The sequence below is a fragment of the Crocodylus siamensis genome, chromosome 2, assembly GCF_052110815.1.
Source record: "Crocodylus siamensis isolate JL-2025a chromosome 2, ASM5211081v1, whole genome shotgun sequence".
NCBI lineage: Eukaryota > Metazoa > Chordata > Crocodylia > Crocodylidae > Crocodylus > Crocodylus siamensis.
In genome coordinates, this window is record NC_143396.1 from 91,908,053 (window position 1) to 91,934,652 (window position 26,600).

General features: G+C 37.9%; 1 long non-coding RNA gene across 1 annotated transcript in view; it reads right to left on the reverse strand.

Annotated features, from left to right (window-relative positions):
• Window positions 1-26,600, reverse strand: part of LOC149870502 (uncharacterized) — a 147,520-nt gene that overhangs the window by 65,867 nt on the left and 55,053 nt on the right. Inside the window, exon 4 of the long non-coding RNA XR_016440772.1 lies at window positions 11,560-11,754. This is a non-coding gene — a long non-coding RNA (uncharacterized LOC149870502). The remainder of the gene's footprint in view (window positions 1-11,559; window positions 11,755-26,600) is intronic.

Sequence of the window (26,600 nt, forward strand, 5' to 3'; positions counted from 1 at the left end):
AATACCACATATTTCCCACCCCCCTCCCCATGTTGCTGCCTCCCTGGCTTTGTGGAAGGTATGGTATTACTTATCGCTCCCTGTATTATGAAGTCTCAGTTGTATTTCCAGAGCAAGTCTATATTCATATGTTCTCACATATAATGTGTTGTTGTTCACCTGCAGCGGATTGTCTTTTGAGTTATTTTAGAGGGAATTTATTTGTTGGCTTAATTTATTGCAATATTGATTAAAATTCTCATGTGGCGCATGAGTGGGATATTACATGTGATAGTACAGACTTTGGTCGAGAAATAGGCAGCTACATCCCACACAGCAGTTAAATAACAGATTACACTTAGAAATGTAACTTACCCATTTTGCACAGATATGAAAATGAGTCAAGTGTATATCTTGTTCTGACTCAGCTGTTGAATAGGCTTCCCCAAGTACTTAGTATAAGCAAAATGCAATATGAGAATATTCTTCTCTTTTGGCTATCTTCATCCACACTGCACCTATTATTAGGGCTGCAAGATAGCATACACGTACCCAAACTACCTTTCAACTAGGTTATTTGGGTACTTTTATGACCTGAACTGAGTTCTGTGGTACCATAGTTTGGTTGTACCAGGACCTGTGCTGACAAGTTTGAACTTTAGCTCAAGCATAACTACATGAGCTAAAAATCACTGCTCTTGTGTAAGATAGACCTATCCTGGACATGTTATGTATTCCTGGCATTCTTGAAGTTGAATCCTTTTAAATCTATTCATACCAGAGACCATAATTCAGAGAGACTTAAAGGGATAAAGGCACAGAAAACATGAGGCAGCTGAATCTAAAATTGTTGGCAATGTAACATTATAGCATCATTCACTATTCTGTAGAAAAAGGTGGACCAAGGAAAATGATCTTGGCAAAGCATTAAAGACCTTGGGAAAACCAAAGTAATCACAGCAACATGAGACACAACTGAATGCCTTGGGAAAGCCACAAGATGGAAGAAAAATACACCTAGTGAATCATAATTTAGGCATCAACAAATCTGGGCTGCCAAATTATATATCTATGTACAGCCTAATGTCAAAAGTCTAGTATAAGAAGAGACCTTATGTTTGTTTTGTTCAAAATGAAAAAAATCCCTGCTGGGAGTTATAACACACAATTCTGTAAAGCTGTGAAAACTGATTTAGTAGTGTTTGACTATTTCCAAACATTTATTTGGAAGTCTAAACTGAACTATAAAAACAACTGTGCACACCCGTAGTTTTAAATGTGTTGGTATTATTTGGTAAGGAGCCTCTTACCTCCTTTGAGGATCTGTGATGATGCAAATTACCTTGAAACAAAGGGAAATTCAAGGTAATTTGCATCGTCACAGATCCTCACAGGGGGTGAGAGGTTACATACCAGCTATGAACTGACTGCCCAGAGGAGTTTTCCATCTAATGCCTCCTCTGTGAAATCCTATGAAATATGAACTTTCATTTCTACCCAGGAGACTTACAGTCTTTTATCTGATGCCTGATGAAGGGTGTTTGTGCCTGAAAGCTTGCAATTAAAGAATTTTTTTTGCAAAAATCTTGCTGGTCCAAAAAAATGATATCATCTTTACTATGAATCCCAATTGCCTTTTCCTCTAGACCAATTTGGCTTCAGCCTGGGTACCTAGACAATACCAGAGGCATTCTGGCTGAAGGGACAAAAAGGGAATTAGAGACACTTGTGTCTAGTATTAGGAAATCTTGCATTCAAATGAATGAAGCAGAGAATCAGCCAGCTGAAGGAAATCTCTATTATTATTTTATTATGCTTCATCTATCCTTTTTTGTTTTAAAATTGGGGGGAAAAATCTAGTCTCTCCAACAACAATTAAAGGTGTAGTCAATAAAAATATCACCAAACATGACAATGTGATAAGAAAAGTTCACTTAGATTGTAGCCAGCCAACATAGTAGCAAATCCCCTGTTTCCTCCCCCTTCACCTTCATTTCTTCTCTAACATTCTTTTATTTTCCTTTTACGTACAATCTAGGGCAGTGGGGCCAACCTTTTTGCAAGACGTACCACAAATCAGCACTTCTTGAGTGCCACTGCAATCTACTTTCCCTGCCCCATCTGCTGTTTGCTCTCTTTTCTCTGTTATGTTTGTGTATTAAACAATGAAGATTTATTTTTTAATGCATGGGCCTGTTACCAGGTGAGGAAACTTTGCATTCAGTCAGGTGTAGCATAAAGGGTAAGTTAATAATATTTTTATACCTAATACAAATATGAAGTACTACGAAGACCTTTTACTGCAATATAATTAAATTAACGAATACATTCTTACCACTTTAAGCAATAACAAATACGACATCAGCAGTTGATTAGTCTGTAAGGTTTTATTTAGGGTTCTCAGCTTTTAAGGTAGATTTTGGTTTGAGGAGTAAGGTTCGAGGATTAAAATCTGAGGATTGAGGTCCGGGGATCAGAGCTGGCTGCCCGTTGAATCAAAGCTACTTCCCAGTTGTATACCCCTCTTGCTTACATAACTTTATTTCTTATTTTAATTCATACACATTCCTATGGTTGTTCATTTATGTTACACATTTCTAAAGCAACAGCTATTTTTTTATGGTTCACCCTGCCTTAGAGGGTCCCTTATCTGCCTGAGACAATATTTGGTTTTTCTGTTCTTAACCAATTTTTAGTATTTGTTGTTTTTCTGTTCTTGACCAATGTTTTAGTATTCTGAATTGATCCTAACTTAGCAAAAACTACATTTCATGTAAACAACTCCTATTGCTGGGCTAGAGTCAAGCTACTTCTGTCAAGAAGCCTGCACTTAGGTCAAAGGCCTTTATTCTAGCCTAACATCTCTGCCCTGCGCTGCTTGCCTGACATGCTGTTCTGTTTCCTGCCCTAAATGCTCCTGTGCTATCACTATGCACACCCCAATCTGTTGTGCGCCATACAGAGAGGCTGCATATGCCACTTGTGCTGCAGGCTGGCCATTGCTGATCTAGGATAAGGGCCATCAACCTTTCACTAACAGTGGGCTGACATTGTCAACCCCATTGGTGGGCCAGATAAAATCTCTTTGCAGGCCAATTCTGGACCATGGGCTGTAGGTTGTTGACCTCTGATCTAGGGAATTAATATGAATGAATTCAATGAACTCAAGAGTTGAGGAACAAACCCAAGTATAAACTGAAACTTTCCTTAGAGTAAAAAGTAAAACCAATTCATCACTTTTTCTTTGAACGTTACCGAAAGGAAAAATCTTCAGTAATGGGGTTTGGTCTGTTGTTTCATGAAATCCACATCAAACTGTGCTTATAAATTGTTCCAGCAAAAATCAAAATGTTGAGGTTCCATGAAACCTTAGAACTTTTCGTGGTATTTCCTTCACTACTGCTGTTGTTTTAAAAGTGTTTGCCTTGACATCCCTACTGTTGGTGCCTCCACACACTGTCAGGCAATAGGGCACATTCTGGGCTTTCACATGCTAAAATGTGAAAAATCAATTTAATCCCCAGAAGACAGAACCATTAGTGTCAAAGGTGACTAAACACGAGGAGTTATTCTATTGTACCAAAAAGGATACTGCTCGTCATCTCTCTTGCTTGCCCTCCCTCTTTCTGTCACATGCAAACACACACATACACACACACACCAAAACAAAGACGAAAATGAATTCGGTCCGATTATAATCTGCACAGTGTCACTTCTTTGAGGTTCTGTGTGCTTCCTGACATAAACATTCTCATTCACTGGCAATCAAAGGTTTCCCTCCAAAGTTTCCACATACTATGATAACATTATTAACTTTAATTATGAACGTCCTATGTCTCACCTAATTGCTATCTCTGTTGCTCTGGAGCTCCTACCTGGAAAACAATTGTTCATTAACTTAAAGATGATAAAAAAAAACTAGGTCAGTTCATAATCTTACTGATATTTGAAAATTGTCCTAAAGTAGAAATCTAAACACAGACAAATAGATATTATTTTAGAGACGTAAAACTGGGGGCCCAACCATGCAATACCTTAGCAAAAGTATGGCTGAAGTCTGTGACAGATTTTTGCATAACTGAATAAGTTCTGAAAGACTATTCAGTCCAATATAATACTATCAAAATTTATATATTTAATTTCTAAAGCACTATGCAGAGTCACCATGGACCTTGAAAACAGGGAGGTCAGTAAAAAGACTCCTTAAAAATAAGGTGAACTAATATGACAGTCAGAGAAGATTGGCCTTCAATTTAAAAATCTAGCAAAATGACATAACTGATAGAAGAATATTCCCTTTAGCAACTCTGTGATTCTAGTAACACTGATTTAGAATATTTTTGACAACATTTTCTCCATCAAAAATACCAATTAGTTAAAATGAAAAAAAATTGCAAAAATGTACCTGTTTCGAAGAAAAATTTTCAAGTCCATAATGGAATTTCTGAGCAAAACAAGAAAGAGTCTGCTACAACAAGCAAGAGTCTGGAAATTAGAGAAAATATGGGAAACCTAATTTTGGGTTCCTCGTGTACCTGAGTTAAATTAGACATGAACTTTGGTTTTCCATATTTCAGATGAATGATCTAACAATAAATTACAGGTTGTTCTGGGCTGGGAATCTCGTTTTCTCTCTTTCATGAAAAAGATTGAAAGGTCTTACTTTTGTTTTTATTAGGATAGAACCAAATGTTGCAATGTTGATTATGTATATCTATATCGATATCTAGTTATATGTATGGATCTATAGATAGATATAGAATCTATCTATCCATCCAGATAGATAGATATAGATATATCTATATATAGATTATATATATGTGTGTGTATATATGTGTGTGTGTACATGTATATGTGCGTGTGTAAGTGTAAGGTCCTACCAAACATAAGAATTCTTCAGCGTGATACACCTGGGCAAATAGGCCTTTCCCTCCTTGATGTATTATTCCTCAGATGCCTCTCTCAAAAAAAAAGAAAAAAACATTTTATTTTTGGAACTGTACAAAACTATAGTCAAATGTCTGAGGGCATTAAATATGTCTATTGCTGCTGCATAGTGTGAGATAATATACAAAGTGTGAGGTTGCCTGCAGCAGTTAACTTGCTTATTGTTGCCCATGAAAGACTTAAGTGTGGGAACCATTGGCTGAGATGATTATGGAAGGATTATATATCTGTAAATTGGGTGAATAGCTATCTGACAAGGACATTCATGGTCTTAAGTAATTAAATTGTAAAGGGTTTTAAGATCCTTTGATGAAAACTGCTACATACCACAAATATTGGAATGGCCTATACTGTATACAATGTAGTAGCTGAAAGCTAAAGAAAAATTCTATTCTTTCATCATTATATGTTGTAAATACATGGGATGAGTGGTACTTTGAGGTATCCTGACATAGAGACACTTCCTACCTACATTTCAAACTGGTATGATTCAATACCATGATTTCAAGGAGAGCTATTCACATAGTGTACTAAACTTTGTCTAAGATACCATTACTGCATTACAATACATCATTCAGCACAGGGAACATATGATTCCAGGCTCCTCCCCAAAATATTCTCTCATTCTGATTTTTGTCACTCTCTTTCATCTTCTCTTGACTACCTTATTGCTGTCTTTTTTATTTATTTCCAACCCTTTGTCTCTTTCATTGGAATGATCTACTACATACTAACTTACAGGGTTGTCTTACAAATGCAGCTGAGCTGTACTGGGGATTTTGGAGTATCTTCATCAACATATTCTCTGTCTGCATTTATTGTATTATACCATAGCAAGGAACTAATAACAAATGCAAAGGCTTCTGCTATAATAGGTAGGGACCTATCTACTTTACAGTGAGAGAAAGCAATTTTCATGGCCCAAAGAGCCAATTTTGTAGTCATTCTCTGGTGGCCCTGTTCCTCAGCAATGATTGGTGGAGAGGCCCTGCCCCCCCAGCACTAATTGGCAGACAGGCCCCAGGGGAAGGAGGGACAAGGGGGTGGCCACCGTCTTGAATGCTGGCTGCCTTTCATGCAGCCCAGCCCCTCAGCACTGGTTAGCAGAGAGGCACAATGGGGCAGCTGCCATCTTGGCTGCTGCCCTTTTTCCCATCCCACCAGTGAGTCCTTTCTCCTCCTAGGTAAGCTGTAAGGCCAGGCCATAGCAGCAGCAAGGACCACTAGCTCTGAGGCGGGAGCCAGCATTTTATTTTCATTAAGGTTTTTTTTTTTTGGTTGATGTCCTGGTAAATGCAGCCAATGCCACTTTTTGTGGTGATCATGGAGATTGCTGTTTTTTCAGGGTTTCCATGAAAATTACAAAACCGTGATGATTTGAGTAGATTCCGAATTATAGGGAAGTCATATTAAAGGTCCCCAATAGACTGAGAATTGTAAATGTTATCTTTTAATCATAGTAAGAACATTATATTTATTGGAAGCAAGGATGGTCTTATGGCTAAAGTGTAAAAATGAGGGGCAGAAGGGATAAATTCTGCCACTGGATCCAATGCAAATACCACATGGCCAAAAACAAAATTACATGACTTTGTTTTCCTATTTATCTATGTATAGATAACTAACTTATTAATATTGACCTACTTGACTGAAATATAGGATGGGAAGGGGCCTACTACTGACCTACATTCACAGGCAACTATTTGTCCATAAATGTTCACACAATCATTCATTCTGGTCCCTCCTCACACCACAGCTTCAAAACTTCCTAGCAAAAGATACAACAGTTCACAGGGGAGATGATAACATCATCAAGGCCTTTTCGTTGCAATGGCAGGAAGTTTGTTTGGTTTATATTGCATTCACATGTTTTGAGAAAGAAGTCCATACCTAATGCTATAGAGAAGGCAAAACCCCTACAGTCCTTGCTAATCTGACTGGGGGGGAAATCCTTCCCAACCCCAAATCAGCTTAACTCTAACCATTAAGCAAGACACTCTGGCCTAGACCTGAAAGGCCCTCAGGTACTAGTAAAAGCATCCACACATTTCAGCTAAACTCCTATTTCTAGATCTGTTCAATACTCGCTGTTTCAGTGGAAAGCAGGCTGGGAGGGCATTAAAAAAAACCAAAATAAGGCATTGTTGGGGCAAGGGATAGGGGGAAGGGGAAAAAGGAATTCTTTTTGGTCCCTCATTACCAAAAGAAACTCTGAAGCATGGGATGTACAGGCTCTGCTCCGGTGGAGATTGAGGTTTTTTTTAACCTCATCAAGGGGATTCCAAATACTTGAATCCACATATTATATGCATTGATCTTTGAGGTGCTGCTTAATTCAACCCATATTGTAAATTTATTTGCAAGCTTCAGGTAAGAAGCTATAAAAGTGAAAAGTATTATCATTAGGTATTTCAGTTTTATTTTATTCTAATTTAGACCTCAATGGACACATCTACACAAGACGCTACAGCGCTGTAACAACGCGCTATGGCTATGTAGCATCCGTGGGCAAAGACCGTGATGCTGCAACTATATTGCCATAGTGACATGTTCCCTCGGTATAGTGCATCACTACAGTGATGTAGCAGCTAAAAATAACTGTGTGCTGCTAGCACAGCACAGTACAGGCACTGCACTTTCAAAAGGAAGTGCTAAATGATGGCATAGTAACAACAGCACATGTGGTATTTAAAAATCCAGGAATATTAAAAGAAAAAAAGAAGACAGAGAAAGATTAGGATAAGCTATATGGCTGAAACTTGGGGTTTGAACTTTAGTGTGATTTTTGCAACCCCGTAGAAATAAGGTCTTCAGAATCTACTTATCCACCTTTCTCCTGTAGGATGAACTGTAAGCAGTACACTTTCACCTCTGTGCAAAAAGAGATAAAATGAAATGCATCAATCTCTATGGGGTAATTTTTTCTGAACTGTAATTTCTTTGATATCAATGGTGTAATGTCAAGAATAAATTTGGTCCTGTAGCTCTAGAGAGTATTGATGCTAACTATTTACAGATCTCAATTGCCTTGTAGATATTTTCTGTTTTTTATATATATATTAGGCTTCATAAACCAATTAAGACAATTTACAGAAAAGTGGTTACAGGTTAACAAGTTTGACACCATGATTTATCTATACTGTCCTTCCACTGACAACAACCAAACAAAAGAAAAAAATGATGCGACTGTTCTGGTAATGTCAGAAGTTGGCATTCTCTATTGGTCTTTAACTTGAAAGCAGTCCTTGTCAAAGAGATGATAAAGGTATCATAGAAACACTGCTTTTCATCTGCCTGACATTTAAATCAATGATCCACAAAACAAATCATCATATATATTTTTAAAAAATGAGCACCAAATAGACTAGCCTGTCTACAATTTATATTCATCCTTGACAAAGTAAGTTACACCATTTCTCCAAGCAGTCATTCGCAGCTGAAACCACTCTCTCTCTCAGCTGTTATAACAGTGACCCTACTTAGAGGGCAGAACTGAAGATGTTGTACAAATAGAAACTCTGAAATTGGTAGCCTTTCTCAGGGTGTGAGCTGACATAAATGGGCAGCTTTGTTTTCTCCTAGGAGCAACCACTCTCCCTATCACTAGGACAAGTGACCTGTAGGAGAGGCATCCTAAGCTGGATGCTCTACTTTGTATAAATGCCAGGTCAGATCGAACTGTGTTACTGTGCCTCACTATGTTAATGACCACATTCCATCAATTTAGTGCGAGAGCAACACAAAATGAAGGGATTTATCAGACTGAAGATTTACTGACACTAGATTTTCCATATCTGCTTGCTTTATTTAAATACTTCCTTTTCTTTTGCTGTACATAATAGATTAACTTATTAAAGTGTTCATCTAATATTAAAAAAATCCAAATCATTTGTTATTAATTTTTGTATTTTCTCACATACCCTCCCCCAGTAAAGCACAAACCTTATTCCTGAGGAAGGAAGAAAGAAAAAAAAAGATTTTCCCAGAGTTGTAGCTGAATAGACTAGGGACAGAGCTTAATCTTCAGCCTGCTCATCCTCCCTTCTTTGCTCAGGCAAAAGCTACAGCTTTAACCCTTTCATAGCTGAATTGTCAGCCACTCTTGGCTGCTTAGTCAAAAGCTGAAACTGTAGCTGCTGCTGAAGACTGGTCTCTCTGGGTAGATTTAGGATTTTGAAAAGAGCCAAAAACAGTCTTCAGGGCTGAGAAATAGGAGAAGAGAGAAAAGCTAAGTTTTGGAGAACCTTCATATGTCGTTGTATGAGTGAATAAAAAAATTATGCTTACCATATAGCATTAGCTTGTGGTTAAAAATCTTAGTACTATAAATTACAGTTCTTTGTACAAGAGAATGGCAAATTTACTGGAGTAAAGTTACACATTACACTTAGACCATACTTAATCTGTGGAATATTAAGTGGTGCTAAAGTTGGAACACGCTGTGAACAGTCGTGCATTAAGTGTTAATATTGTTTCCTGCCTGCACAGCTCTGACTTGCCACTAGAGGGATGGAGAGCAAGGGTATAGTTAAGAGCCAGGATACCAGGGCTCTATCCCTGCTCTGGGTATGGGGGTAGGTCTGGGAGCAGTGCATCCTGGGATGCTGGAAGACCGCAAACTACTCATTTTATCTCCATGAAGCCAACTGAAATTACCTTAAGTAGCATAATCTAGAGTTAACCGTTGTGTGAAGTGGGGTTACTTGGAGATACTCAGATGACACTTATCGCATGTTAAGGAGTTTTATGTGTAAATGCTTGTGCTTTATGTGCTCTTAGTAACTTGGTCATTCTACCCTTCAAGAAACTACATACTGGGCACACCTATATGTGCAATTAATACAGCTGAATAAACTCTGGCAGTTTGCACCAGAGTTTATTGCTCCTGGGTGCCACATTTGCATGTGCTCCTGGGACTGCAGCACATTTAGCCAGGGAGGAGCAGCCCCAGCTGGCAGGAGTCCCAGGGGTCAGGCTGCTCCAACGAAGCTCAACGTACTGTGGAGGGGCTGGCTGGGGTACAAGGATCCTTTAGTGTGGGGCTAAAGCCCCTGCTTAGAAGCATTCTCATGCCCCAGCCAGCCCTGTCAGTGTCTACATGTGTGCTGCAGTCGAGTAAGTAATCCTGCTGTAGGACAGTACTTGTGTCAGGCAGTACTATCCTATGGTGCGGTTAATTACTCCATCCTAATAGCACCACACATCTAGACAGAGACATTTTACTGGGGAGCTAATTAGTGAGTTCCACAATAAATGCCTTGTGTAGACGTGCCCACTGAGTATTTATAGTAAATTAAATCAATAATGCTAGCTACATATACTGCATCCTTTAATTAAATTAAATCATTGGTGTTGTCATGGGTGGTAACTTCCCAGGACTTTATTGTTAATTAACCGGGGGTGTTTTTGATGACTACTACTTTGGTAATGCAAAAGCATAGAGACAGATCCTCAGATAGCATAGCTCAGTTGAAATCACAGCAGTTATACCAACTATATCTGGTTATCCAGGCTTGTGTTTTGATTAAAGGCTTATAAGCTGATTGCCTTCCTGTGCTTCCTGGCTCTCTGTGGTCTTTTTACCTCATTTTCCTGATCTGAAAATATTTGCTTACCGTTAAATGTTTCTAAGAGTTACATAAGAGCATTATAAGAGTTCAAGTTTTTAAATATTGTTATTAATCCTAGTCTTTTCTTTCTTTTCAAAGAAGCTCCAAAATATTCCTTAATATTATACAGTCAGTGTGGTCCCTGACAACATTAAATAAGCAAGTTTTATATACATTTAGACAATAGTCAACGTAGTAATACAGATGGACTGTAATTATATGTTTAAGTCATAACATTATATCCATAAAAAGTCCTAACATACCATTCTTATCTTAAATTTATTTATTACTGCCCACTTTTCTGAAACACTGGTGGCTTGTGTGTGATTTCTACAGGACTTTGAGTAATTTGTTTAGGGCTGTGGAGCTTTGTTATTAAAAATACATTGACAAGAAAATGAATATAATGCACTATATTTCTAAATGAACTCATTGGCAAATTTAACACAATTTGCTAATATAATACCAATTCAGAAAAGCACTTGCCTATGTGTTTAAATTTATGCATGTGTTTAAGTGTTTTGCCCAATCAGAAGCAAGTATCTAACAGTCACAATAACAAGTAAGAATATGCCCTTTTTAAAAAAAAATGTTTTGTGGGTTATTTCAGAGTGTGAACACTGGTTGACAAGAAGGCTTGAGATCTGGACTCTTTTGGACTTGTTTTGCAATTGTTTCCAGTAGCTCCCATTAATTGTACTGTCATCTTTTTCATTATTTAGACTCAGGCTTCTATACATATCTGCAATTGCAAAGAACTCCTAAGCTGAAGTGAATAGCTTCTAAGGCAATCGACCAAGTATATTATCTGTCTCCTTCCTGCACCAGGGATATTAGTCTCCTGTTTACTGTGCTTTTATCTATGTTTGTCTTTTAAACTAAATGAATTCAAATTATGTCTTTATCTTTTACTACTTAGACTTCCTTAATTCTGTTTTCATCCTATATGACTTCCTAGTGGAACCCATTTTCTTTTCTGTGAAAGTGTAATAAATAATAGTAGATAGAAAAATGGATCACTTACAGCAAAGCAGGATGTCTTGCACACTTTAGATGGAGAAAGGCTTCATTTTCCCAGCATCAGATAATTGGAATCAGAATGGATCTTTTCCAGATTTTATGTATTTTAAATAGCAATCTTTTTTTGGTACTTTGTTTTAAAAAATACTAGTCGTATTATCTTCATGTATCTTTAACAGTGTATAGTATGAACTGTATGCTGTTAAAAGGTAAAACAAGAAAACATAAACCAATCATCAGATTAAATGTAAAAAGATATAGTCATATGCCATAAACAATTTTTTACAGAGGTCTTAGAAAACAGTTCCAAGAAGATATATGACTCCACCCCATAATAAACTATTGAAGCACCAAATTTAGTCTGCTTTTACGACCGTAATTATGAACTGCTGCAGCTAACTTCTTATGTCACTGCTTTATACAGTAAGTCAGTCTCCATAGCTGGACCTACAGGTTACTTTCCAGTTCTGGAAACGAGGGTTACCCTGTCTGTCAAACATATTATTGAAACTTTATTTCTAGGAAGCATTTCAGAAAAAAAAAATCTCAATTCATCTTTAATAATACTATTTTACCAGTGCTTGCAATTTAATGTCATTCTTTAATTTTTTTCTCTTAAAATATGAATGTTAAAAAGGATCTACATGCTGGAAGTCAACTTGAAATGTTTCTAAGTACTGAAGAAGCTACATATGCATACCAACCACTGAAGAGCTGGCAGTGGGTGGGGGTAACAAAAAATGATCTTTCTGTCCATAGCTGTTACTTGAGGATATCATGTGTGTGTCTGGAATCAATCATCACGGTAATTGCTCATCTCCAGAGTCAGCAGGAACTAGATTCAACAGTGACTTCTGTAGCATATAGAATATAGATCAGCCCTTGTTAGCCTTGCATTTGACATGAGTGCCATGTTAGAGAAAATGCAGAAGCATAAGCCCTCCAGATGATAAAGAACGCCATCATCCTTCTTTCTCCAAATAGCAATATGGCATTTCCTTCCAGTCATAATGATGAATCAGCAGCTGCCACAACCTTTTCAGGAAGGAATTCCAGTATTTCAGTGCTAACCAATGAGAGGTGGAAGCAAGCAGAAAAAAGTGACTGGTCAAAATCCTGGACCTCACACAGCTCTGGAGGAAGAACTGTCCACTTGCCTCCCTGTTAAATTACTAGGTGTTTTTTCTTTTTCTTTTCTTTTTCTCAGTATTTGTATGATTTTGGGAGGGAAGAGTGGAGGTATTCTTTTTATTATTGTAATTGTTTATGTTCATTTAGTTGTACATGACAGCACATTTGCTATCTTATATGACTATGCTACGGTCAATAGAGAATAGCTGTGTCAAGTGGGTGGGAAGCAAGGGATTTGTAATCTTTTTTTTGTGCTATGTTGTAAGAAGTCCTTCTCAGATTATTTTAAAAAGAGAATAAACCAAGTGGCATTTTCCAACAATGAAAGTTTAAAACTAATCAACAGTTTTTTCATGTTTTTTGGTTTTTTTTTTAACATTGCAAGAACATAAAAAACTACTTTTAAAAAAGCAGTGGTTTAAATTATGTACAGCTGATGAATACATTTTTATATTGGTGATATTTTACTCTAAATATAAAACTTAACTAAAGAGCACAGTACAGTAATTAGAATAGCATTATTTTTCAGTGAAAAAACCACAATAAGCTCTGCTAAGCTTCTCAACTGGATACTGGAAATAGTCATACTAATTATGGCAAAATGTTAAAAGTCATACTAATTATGCCAAAATGTTAAAACCAAATGTGGTCTTTATTTGTACAAGAACTTTTTGTACCGTGCTGAAAAAGATGTTGAAATTTTCACTCAGAAAGCCAATTTGCTTGTACAAAGAGAGTACAAATCAGCTTCACTTATGTTTCTACGTGTGGTTGATAGCATGCAAAACTGTATAACTACAGCTGTACAGGCAAGTAGAGAACAGGTTAAGGCTCTTTTCCCAATATGAACTGATCTCCTTGAGTTCACTAGAGGGCACTCTAGAGGGCACATCACACAGGGTGGAGATCCATTAAGCACAACTAGTTCTTAAGAACACACTCATCTACTTAAACTGTACATCTTTTTTCACTTTAACACACAATTTCACCTTTCTGCCACATCAAATATATGCAAAGTTGAGAGCTGGTTTATGACCAAACATCTATGCCAACCCACCCATGGAAATTCATGTTTCATAGCTGTGGACAAAGTTAATGGCAAGCAAAGAATTGGTGTTCTAGAAAATGATGTCTCCTTTCATCCTTAATAACCAAATAAAAATGGGTAGTCAGTACTTGGGAGCTGCTCTTGCAAGCAGATCTCCAGGAAACAAGGTTCCCCACAGACTTTCCCTTGATCTTAAAGCTTAACGTGAAACATTTATATGCACGTAGCACCTGGCCAGAAGACGTGGGAAGGCACTTTTATCACATTGGCTGTATTTCTTTCTTAAATAATAGATTCTTGCTCTTTTTCCCCCCCTGGAAATATATTCCATGCTCAATAATGTTTTTGTTCTTTTTTAATAGTTTAAGAACAGCAAGACAATCTTGAAAACCTCCCGTTAATACCCATCAAACTGTCTGGTGCTGAATGGTATCCTAATTTTTAGAAAGCTGAAATATGTAGTCAGAGCAGGTTAATCGGACTCAGTTCAAGAACCCCTTTTTAAATGTAGTGAGGTTAATTGAATACTAATTTGCCACTCACATCTCTCTGACACCCAGGCATGTGTATAAATGATGCACAGACTAACCTGCTCTGAATATAGCTATATTCCACAGTCAGTTGAATTATGGGCAGTAGTTTCCCAAAGGCATTCTGTAGAACTGAGAAAAATAGTACATGAACCTTAAATCACTACTTCAGTCTGGTGTCAGTTCTGCAGTAGTTAATTCACTCATTTCTCAAACAGCAGTGTGTATATAATGGATCAACTGTTATCAGATATGATGGCTATAGGTTTATATATGTCTTTGTATGTATTTTTAAGTTGCATTGTGTCTGTGCCTATGTCCTTAGGTGGCAGGTTTTGTCAATATAAATAAGTCAGTGAAATAGCAGCACAAAACAAGTCCCATGTACGCAACATAGAAAAAATGTCCAATCCTGCTTCCATTTAAGCCAATGGCAAAATTCTCCCAGTTAAATGGCAACTCAGTTGGGTCTGGTGTCCGTTCATTTTTCATAGCTACACAATTAGCGCCAGAAATATAAACAGTGGAAATGTCTACGTGGAGAATCCATTTTTGCTTCATGTAACATCTGATTTGTTAATGTTTATTTTATAAATAAACCCAGAGACCCATTCTCAATAATGACCAACCGCTGGATGTTCAGCTTGGAAAATACTATCATTTCCGCATGTGCAAAAGACAGTCTTCCCCCTTTTTTTTTTAAGCAGAAAAATTCTAAAATAATTTTGCTCAGATCATGCAAATAAATCTAACCTTGGAGCTGAGAATAAGCAAGGAACATTTATGAAGACCATTTCCACAAGGTGTTGATGATGTGAAAGGTAAGAGCTGTAATTGAATGCTGAGAAATGTAAGATTCTCCACTGAAAAGCAAACCCACTGTAGGATTCTGTAATTACTGTGCTCTTAATGACAGGTACAGGCAACCTTGATTCTGGTATTTACTACCTTGTGAGTGCTCAAGTTCTTTTGAGATAAAATGGATATTTTTGTGTAAAAATATGTATTTTGATAGATGTGGGAGAAGTTAGTTTATTAGTTAACATAACATCCTTTGCTGTGTAATCTTAGAACCACATTGTTATTCTTCAGGCAATGTTCCTTCTTGCTAATTGTGGTCCAGTCTTACTCCTTTATTTTTGGTATGTACACTCACCACCAAATAGCATTCTTCATTGCCTCCAGCTGCCTTCACGTTGCCCAGGTCCATATACCCCCAAAGCTGCCAGCTATCCTATGGCTAAAAGGCTTCCAGTACCTTTTGTCACCAAATACAAAAAGGTCACTAATACATAGAAAACGATTGCCTGATAGCAAGGACATCAGGAAAGACTGCATACTAGTAAAGCAGTAATAAATATGAAGTTCTACATCCAGAAAAAGAAAGTGAGGGGGTAGGGCAGATACCAAAACAGAAAACCTGCTACTCATGAGTGACTGGTGCCTCCTGAATTGGGGAGGGGGAGAGGGGTACCTGCAGAAGCCACCGATGGTGGCAGCCTTGTCGGGGGGCACCAGCCCTACTGAGAGCCTCAGTGTCAGCCATCGGGGGGGCACCAGCTCTGTCAGGGGGGACACATGCACCCCTGTGCAGCCCCTACCAGTCGCCTATGCTGCCACTATAAAGTTCTCACAGTGAACTTAAAGAAGCTTTATGTTCATTTTGTCTTTTAGCAATTGAAGAAGCTTTATTTTAATTTTGTCTTTTAGCAACTGCACATTTTTATTGCCCATTATGATAGTACATAATACCTACTACAGTGCATAAGGTATAGGATTTCGAAGTGGAGAAGAGATGCATTTTTGAGAAGTTTTCTGTCTAACAAAGTCCTCTACCTTATGCAAATGATAGAAAAGAGCCATGGTTAGATTGCAGTGTGTCTGCATATTTGTTATGATGGCTTAGATTAGGCCTCTTATCTTTAGTAAATTTCTTCCCACTTTGTAAAGTAGTATGTGTATAAAATGGTACCAAATAGGGTTTGGGTTTTGTTTTTTCCCCCCTATTATATCCCAGCTAACACTACAGAATCTGGAAATTTTGGGGTGCTAAATTCTCTGTGTGACCTCCCAAGAAATCAGTACACTCACACTTACAAGTTCCTAGCACTTTGAAAGTATTGCTGCTCTGCTAGTTGCCACAGAAAGAGACCTCTGCTAACCTACTAATCTTCAAGTAACCACCATTTTACAAAGAGATTTGTAATTAAATGAGATTTTTAATGATTGGGATCATTTGAAGAATCCTTTCTTGAGTATGCAATCCAAAATGTTTGACTCACTAGTGGGAACCAGAAAATTTCATCTCTCAGAGTTGATACTGACAATAAAAAAATAGGATTTCATTTATAAACAGACAGACAGACAATTGGCACTTAGGCCAGGTACAGACTTTGCACTTTTACTTGTATAAGCAGTTGGAAACTGGTCTATACCCATAACAGAACAGACATTCAGAACACAAAACTGGTCTATACCCATAATAGAATAGAAATTCAGCACACACAGACTGGTTTTAAAATGGCAGAACCCCGTCTAAGAGTTCACCAAAAGGCAAATGTGTGCTCTGTTTGCTACTGATCTAAACTACTCTGCTTACAGAAAACTGCATAATTTAGGTTATTTCCACCCTGGGCTTTTTGAATGTCTATACCTAACCTTATGGTATATCTATACTATTCTTAATCTTAGATGGGTTAAATTGAAAATAAATAACTTGGGTTTTAAAACAAGTTAGTAGCTTGAGTTCAAGATGATAAAGGAACCTGGGCTTGAACCTGAACTGCTAACCCAAGTTAAAATTTAAGGAGTAGATGCTGCAAAAGTTTTAGGCACCATAACACTAAGCACTGTGGATACATCTACACATGGCCATATGGCGCCTATGTTACTGCACCATCATTTAGTACTTCCTATTGAAAGTACTAAAAGACGAAGCAGTAACAGCCCGTGCTGTGCGGTGCCTCTGCATCACTGTAGCAATAAACTATAATGAGGGTGTGTGTTGCTATGGCAACATAGTGGCAGCATCACAATGGATGCTACAGCGCTGTAGTGCATTGCTATGGTGCCATAACATCTTGTGTAGACACATCCCGTGACACCTAAAATTTTAGGTAACTGGTGCCTTCTGAACCAGCCAGTAAAATTAGTCCCTTCTGGATGTTAAAGTATACTGAAATAGAAAGGAAAGGTCACTTTGTAGTTAAGGTACAGGACTGACACTCAGGAATCTAAGTCAATTCATTTCTGCCTCAAGCTTCCTTTGTAACCTTGGACAGGTCACTTCCTCAATGCCTCAGTTCTCCAAATATCAGATAGTAGTTCAGAGTGCTTTTGTTCTCCCACTTCTAAGATATCTTGTCTGTTTGTATTGTAAGCAGTGGGCAGCAGAATTGTTTTCATTATTTTCAGTATTTAAGGTCAGAAGGGCCCATTAGAGCATGTAGTCTGACCTCCTGTACATCACAGGCCATAATACAGTGCACAATGGGGCTTCGATTCTAGCAAAGGTCTCCACAGGCTTTCATTATAAAAAGGAAATAAACAACAAGCTGTTCAAAGGACACAGAAGCCACCACTGTGCCATGTTTAAATCCACAATATATCCTTTTGTCTTCTTCACAAAGATGAATTAGTTACGAGTATATTCTTGTTACGTCATAAAATATTCTAAAACAACATTTTTAAGGCTATAGACCCTTTTTAGAACATTTTAGACACAGTCACATATCTCAGGAAGTGTGTATCTGCCTACCCAACTCCTAAACATTTAGTACTATGTGTTAATGTATCCAGTATGTGCATAGATAAAAGAAGTTGTTCACTTAGCAAGATGTGGCCTTTAAGAGAGAATTCAGGAAATCAGGCTGTCTGAGCCCTTTGCAGAGTAGTATATATGCTCATGGAAATATCTATCCCTCTCACCATTACACAAGCAAATGTGAATGTAGGCAGATGAATAAATTATATCAAAATTCAATTGGGGGTAGAGACAGAAGGGGAAAACTTACTTTACCTCAGCTGGTCCCTTACATATTGTTTTTGTGTCTAATCCAATCCTGCAGTAGTGGAAGCTAAACCATGGAAGTTTACCACTGAATAAAACAGGTTACTGCAGAATAGGAGCAGATACACAAAAAAACAGTAACTAAGGAGTCACTGGGCACATCTACACATGCGCTTCAATGTGCAGTAGACTATTTTACTGCGGATTAAAGCGTCAGATAAAAAACCATGACATTACACTAATGTGCAGTAAAGCAGTCTACAGCACTGCACCTTAAGCATCACTTAAGAACTGTGCAAATGCACAGGGGAAGGGGTGGGGTGCTTTAATTAGAGTAGCTCCAAGAGCCGCTTGAATGAAAGCGTTGACACATCATGTGTATCAGCATCCCCTCATTTGATGAGCTTTAGTTCAAGCTCCCCTGCCACCATTTTTAAGTGTGGGGACACTGATACATGAGACACAAGAGGCTGCTGGAGCATGATAATTGCCAACGACATGCTGGCATTCCAGTGTGTTGGAGCAGCCTCCACAGTTGCGTACAGGTGCCCAGAGGTACTAAATTTAATGAGCATTAGAAAAGGTGAATTAATGCACATGTAGACTTGCCCACTGATATAGGTAAGCCCTTCCCTCTCCTCCAGCTTTTTTCTGGTATAATTTGTTCATCTGTCCATATTCTCAGCCAAACATCCAAATTCTTATCAGTTAAGATTTTGCCAGTCATTTTTAGTTTAGTTGAGTCAATTGTGTTCTCTCTGACTAGATCACATTTTTGTGCAAACCTGTTGTTTTCAAATTATGTATTAGGTGATACCTTTTTCTCTGTCAGTGGATTTACACAGATGTAGCTCAATGAGCATCAAATATATCAATGGAAAAGAACAAATAACATCTGGTTCACTAGGGATTACAAAACTTCAGTAGGGCTATTCACAATTTATACTGAAGTAACTGAGAAAACAGGTGAGGTTGCTGTGTCTGATGGATATGAAGAAAGAATTGTAGCAAGAAAAGGAACAAAGGTTGTAAAAAATGTGCACTAAATAATTAATACCTTCTGGCTCCTCAGCCTACAAATTATGTCACATATTGCAATATTGTTAGTGTTGAGCAAAATATGATATTGAAAAAAAAATTAATCTCTCATGCTGTTTCCACATACTTTTTTTTGGTGAAGCTACACAACCCCTTTATAAGACATCTGATCATCTCAAAGTGAAAATTCAAATTACGGGACACAATATTGGGGTAGCTGGATGAAATTAAATGGTCTGCAATATCCAGGAGCTCAGATTGATAATCTAATTGACCCTGCTGGTCTTAAACTAAGTGATTATAACACCTCCAGCTCTGAGGAATCTGCTGGAAGATATATTGTTCAATTCTCATGACTATCTTGAGGTATTAATCCCTGCAAGGTGGTTTAAAGAAACAATAGGAGACATGCCATTCTGTGCAAGCGTAGAAAGATGGGAACAAAGACCTGATTTCCTTGCCTCTTTGTATAGCATCTGAATTGCTTTCCCTGATAACTCATCCCAGGGACAAGGAGGCCAAATAGTTGATGAAAAAGGAAACCCAGAGGCGGAAATTTCCTGGTTTGAATACAAAGACAAGAGACAGTAGTGGGGGTTGTAGATTTGGCAGGAAGTTGTGGGTAGGACCATATACTTAGAACTAAAGTCTACTGATGGGTGACATGGGAAAACCAGGGACTGGGAAGTAGAGTGTAAGGTAGATAGGGATGGGGCAGCGTGATTAAGGAAACTTGAACTGGAAGGCTTGAAGAAAACTGAGATAGGTTTGGCAGGGTGACTGGACTTAGAAATTAAATGTGAGAAACTGGGTTTGGGAACTGTGAGGAAGGAGAGAGAATTTGTAGATTTTAAGGAACAACAGGGCCATTCAATAATCTACTGTCTCCAGACAGGAGACTGGTAAAAAGGAGTGAAGGAAGGGAGAATAGATTTTAGGAGAAAATTGGGATTTGTTGGGCAAGATAACAATGCAAAGAGTTAGGGGTGGGGATGAGGGGATGTGGGAGTGAGGAAACCCGGGGAGAAGATAGGGGGAGAAAACTAATAGGATGGACACTGTAGGCAGGGAAAAAGCAAGTCACAAATCAGATGGGGAAAAGTTGGGCAAAGACTGCAATTGGGAATGGGGATGGGGTGGGATAGGAAGAGCAAGTTAAAGGGGATAAAACAGAGCTTCAGCTTGAGGGCTGTGGGCAGTAGAGACTGTGGTCACCAGATCACTTGTTCTCCTCCAGATCCTGGAATTAAAGCCTTGCCATTTTGCTCTCAACAAATATCTGTGAAACCTACTGGCAAAATGTGAATCTGCATCTTATTTTCTCTAGCCCTAGTTAAGATATAAGATGACACCCTGTGACTTCCAGTGCTTACTTGGCTAGTTCAAGTGGCAGATGTCTGTGTGTTGATCTAAAACTTCCTGATGACACTCAGGGGTATTATTACAATGTCATACGATGAAGAACCAGTTTACTGTTTTGAAAGATGAAGAAATTATACACACACACACACACACACACACACACACACACACACACAGAGTAAGGAATATTATGATTGCAGTCAAGCACACGAAAGTTAGGAAGTGATACAATTAAGGTTGCCTGTGTCTCTGTAAATCAGCCCTTTTGTTCATGTATGCATATATTCAGTAGAAACTAGGTATCTAGGTAGTTAGGGTGGGGCTGACTCAAGGGGTGGGCAAAAAAACCAGCTGCAGCCAGCAGTCACACAATTGCAATTGCAATCAAAAGTCATTGCTGTGCCCCATGTGCCTGGCTGCTTCACTAGGCTACTACATATATGACAAAGCATAGTTTGTACAGGACACCTACATCATTCAATACACAGTGCTCTGGGGACGAAATGTGATGTGGTGAAGGAGGCTGCTGGCTCATGGATGCTTTCCCCATACATGATTGTGTTTCTCATTTTCTGTATGGCTAATGTGAAGCATTTGTTCAGACTTGCAAAACTCATGAACATTTACAATTGGAACTGAAAATGAAAGCTGTGCTTTGGTTGTATAAGATGGTATAGAAATCTAAAGTATCCAGAAAAACCATTTCCTAGATGTTTCCATTAGAATACCTAACTTACGGGACATGCAAGCACTTTTGCTTTGTTCCCTCTGTACTTCAATTCTCCATGTCAGCTGGGGCTAATAATCCATCTATCACCAGGGTGTTGCACAGCTAAATTATTTTTCTGAACGCCCAGGCACTTTAGAGAGAGCACCAAGGAAATGGCATGAGGGAGTGACTAATACTGTCAAAGAGGCATCTAAATATTGTGAATTGTATAAGTACAGGACCACATACTGAGCAATGAGAATAAAACAAAACACTTAATACCTGCTCACTAAGTTGTCATTGACCACTCTGTGTGCTGAATTAGGCAGGGCCCTGTAGAATGAAATGTATATAAGCACAATTTATGTATGCTAATGGAGTAAATTGAAGTTGTATCAAATGTAACATTTTCTTACATGGATAATAACAAATGAAAGCTAAGTAAAGGTATCCCCCATCAAAGGATAGTATTTCTGAAATCTGTGGGGAGAATAAATGTTAGTTTTCTTTTGTCTTTAGACAAAAACTTTTAACAACACCAAATTTTATGATTACATAGAACCCGGGTGCTTTTTTGTTTAAAATACCATCCACTTATTTACAAAAAAAAGAATGATTTAGACCCACCAGCAAAGGGGGCTAGGACATGGCTTATTTATTTTGTAATTAACATCTAATCTATGATGTTCTTTTACTAGATGGAGGTAGCATGGAGTGCTTCAGTCGGAGATTTATATGTATGGTATTAAGAAGAAAAGTATAAATAAAACTTCTAATTAGCAGTTTGGCTGACTGAATTGCTGGAATCAAAATTACTGTGTTTGACTTCCATGGGAGGAATATCAAATCTATAACAGGATGTCCTGATTATTACCAGCAAGTATGGCAATACCTGCTGAATCTAGTGTGGGACAGTGACTGTTATGCCCTCACCTATGGGCAGGAGCTTGTAATTGCATGATTTATCATCCTTTCTGTCTTCAGGAGACAATTATTTGCAGGAACAATGTTATGAGTTTGGAAATGCTTATTTGCATTATAATTCCCAGAAGACAGTGGTTGAAAGTAGCACTTCTGGTAATCTTATCACCTTGCAAATAATGTATAAGCATGTATCATATTTTTGTCATACATGTGGATAGCATGAAGTGTAATAACAGACTTGACCTGACTTTAATTATCTCAAATCTATATGCAGCTTCCTGTTTGCTCACAATTGATCTAAAAACATATATTTGTGGGGAAAAAATTAATAAAATGATACTTTAAGCATTAAATAGGTAGTCAGAAAAACAGGGATAATTTTAATTCTTTTTCACTACTCACAGTATTTGCATACGACAGTATTTTGCAGGCGACAAAGAACAACGATGACATCTAGTGGGCACGTTAAGCATATTTACACATTGAAATGAATATACAGTACAACATACATAATTTTTATTTATACAGCATGAACCAATTCAAAAATCAGTTGCTCACTGGAAGTGATTTTCTAGTAATAACTGTCATGAATATTTTGTAGATACTATGGAAATTGTTTTCTGTAAGTAATTATTTATGTTTCCCTTATGTGCATAATGCTATTTTAATATATAGTTGGCTGAAGGAGCTTATATTTGTGGCAGAAACCTGTGCTCCTTAGTCAGGCAAAACTTCCAGTTAAGTTCTTGGAAACTGTATGTCTGTGGTTCTTACTTGAGACAAGGAATTTGTTAAGCTACTTCCTGATATGTCTAAGAAAGAATGTGTAATAATTATTATAAAAATAATAATAATCCCTGTTCCTTTACCTACATTAAGATAATGTAACAATTGCAAGACCAAGTTTCCAAAAGTTAGAAAATGCCAGAATTAAGATTTTTAATGCAATTTTAACATGGCCTATAGTGCATACGCACTACATTAGAGATTTTAAAGTAACATGAATAATGTCTTTTTCCCAACAGATCCCTGACTCATTCTATGTATAGGATGTATGATGTTTGCTTCACTATTTTGTTTAACCTCACTGGAGCTATTAATTTCCTCAACTTTTTCTATGATGCTCATCACTATAGCCTCCAAGTGCCTTGCAAACATTAGCGAATTTATTATCACATTGCCTTTCCCACGTGAACGGCTGTAATTATTTCTGTTTTACAGATGGCAAAATGACACAGAGACCCCAGAGTCAATAATGTCTACTAATTTTTCCCAAAGGTGTCCAAATGGAAATGCCAAACTTTAACAAATCTTTATTTGGGTAAGCAAACACCTATTTTTCCAAAAGGTTATAGTATGGCCAAATGGGAATTTTTTTAATAGGGTTTTTGTTTGAACCCAGGACAATGTCCATACCTCAAAGTCCCTACTCCAACTGTGGTAGCTTTACATATTCTGAATAAAATTAAGTGCTTTTTAACACGGGCAAAACATTTTTCCTTCCTTGTATATTTTTACTTCCTTCTGTTCTGGGAAATGACTAAACTGTTCATACTGAAACATTCCAGAAATAGCAGTCATATTATGTAACCTGTGTACGTTTTCAACTCAAATGGTTAAAGATCAAAGTTGGAAAGATGGTCCTAAAATGGAAAATGTTGGGCAAACTTAAGTATAAGAAGTGCTACCAGCTCTGCCTATCATGTCTAATCAAACACATAGGTTACATAATATGACTGCTAGTCAACTCCCCCAACAAAGACCCTCAATGATGTACAGGAGCTGGAGAACATTGAACACTTTGCATACCTTGGCAGCCATCTCTCAAAGAAGGCCAGCATCGATGAGGAGATCCACTATAGGATCCAATGTGCCAGCTCTGCCTTTGGAAGGCTGACTCATCATGTGTTCAACGATCACAACATCAGGACTTGAAAAAAGCTTTTACTATATAAGGCTATGGTAATCCAAACTCTTCTCCATGGCTGTGAATCTTGGGTGACCTACAGGCATCACCTGAAAATCCTGGAATGCCATCACCAGTGCTACCTCCAAAAGATCTTTGGTATAAAATGAGAGGATCATCACACAAATGCCAGTGTCCTTATTGATGTTAACAGCGCCAGTAAGGAACCATTGATTATTCAACATCAGCTGCAGTGGACAAAGCACTATGTGCATATGCCTGATATCCATTTACTAAAATAACTGCTATTCTTCCAACTCAACCAAGGACAAAGGATGTGCAGGAACCAGAGGAAATACTTCAAGGACACCACCAGGGCAAACATTAAGAAGTGTGGCACTGACACCACAAATTGGGAAAAAATAGCCTGGGACAGGGCTACATGGTAATGCCATGTGAAAGAAGATACATCTTACTTGGAGGAAAATTCTCACCTAGGAGGCAGAAAAATGACAGAAATAGAAGGAAAGGAAACCAGATAGAGGAAATAGGCACTTCAGTCCTCCCTTTAACCACCGCTTGTGGCATCTGCCAGAAAGTCTGTGGATCTAAGGATCAGCCTTCTTAGCCATTAGCAGACTCATTTACAGCCCTTTACTTGACCTGTGGGAGTGATCATCTTCAACTGAGAGGGATCGCTGCTGCTGCTGACATAATATGAACAAGTTAACTTTGTTGTAGAAATTTAAAATTGTGCAGTCTTAATTTGTAATTATGTAAACTTACTTTTCACTGATGTTTGGCTTTGTTTTGTTAAATTGTGGTCAATTTTAAGTTATCTTTCAAGGAACAAAGAATTACACACACGGGGACATAGACATGAAAATGTACCTGAGCATACGTACACATGCACACAGGCATACATACACATGGATACACACAGACTAAATGTTACAGGAGGAAAAAGAACTTCTACCAAATGAAGACATAATCTGTTCACTATAATGCATTCATTAGCATGGAATCAAATCCCACAAAAGGTGTTGCACAGGAGGTTGGCTATACAAAATTAGGCTCATACAAATGTACACCATAAAACTGTACAAACACCATACAACTGTACAAAGCTGTACAAAATACCATAAAAACAACATGTATACCCATATCAGGTACTTAGGCATCTATATAGTTGGTTATACTTCTGCTTCCCTCGGCGTTGTTTATCCCTTGAAAACAAAGCCTGCAAGATTGGCTAGGTCCCACATAAATTTTGGTAGAAGTGTGCAAATTAAAAAAAAATCCCATATATAAAATGTCTGAAAAATATTGCAAAAAGCCATTGAATGCTCTGTCCAGCTTATGTCATTTGATCAGAGTTAGTATCTAGATAGGGTTACTCAGGGTGACCAGTACAATTTTCTGGAAACAAAATGGCTTTTCTTTACTCCAGCATAATACATGTTCCTATTAGGTTGCCAGAAATGCTTGCACCAAGCAGCAACATTGAGAAGACGTTCAAATATCCAGTGATTTGCCTTTGGCTGAAAAAAGTCTCTCAGCTTTACCAGGGAGACCTCTATTCTGTGCAGGCATTTACAAAACCCACCATACAGTGCTGGGAATATCTGAGGATGGATGCTGTCCTAAGAGCAACATGCAGACCAATATTGTCAAAAGAGAAAAGAACCTTGTAAGTAACTGAACATTATGTCCTGAACCAGCTTACAATGTTGTTATTTTTTGTCTATAGGACTGATGTTTCTCAAATGTCTACGTACCCTTCCAAAATCCATGCAACAATCTATTTATATCTGTGAGATACTGGGTCCATGATGACACACTGCTCTGTTACTAGAAAAGTTCCTGGTTGATTTACCAGCAGTTAATACAAAAATGACGTATCTCCTGGGAAGGAAAATGCTGAAAAAAACAAGAACTGCAGTTACTGGACAGAAGAAAAAGAACCCCTAATCATATAAGCATTCGTATTGTCAATGGATGACTAGCGTGTGCATAGAAGTTGTGTATCTGGCTCAGATTAGTCTGCCTTCCAATGAATATACAGGGTAACACATATACAGTGAAGCTTTCCTTCAAGTTTTCCTCCTTTTACTTTTGTTTCCCCCTCTTCAGCCTTTCTTGAATCTTTATCTATATACAAGAACTTTATTCTTCCCTCCTTCTTACATTGGAGGAACCCTACTGTTTTACTGGTTTGCTCCAGTTTTATTCCAGTGTAAGTGAGAGGAGAAGCACTCTGAAAATAGTTTAAAAAGGAAGGGTAATAGTGTAGAAGCCTAATTCCATGACCTGTTGACTCTTAAGCCATGTTATGAACAACACAGACAACTGACTTAGTCCCATGACTCCCCTCTTACACATGAGGAA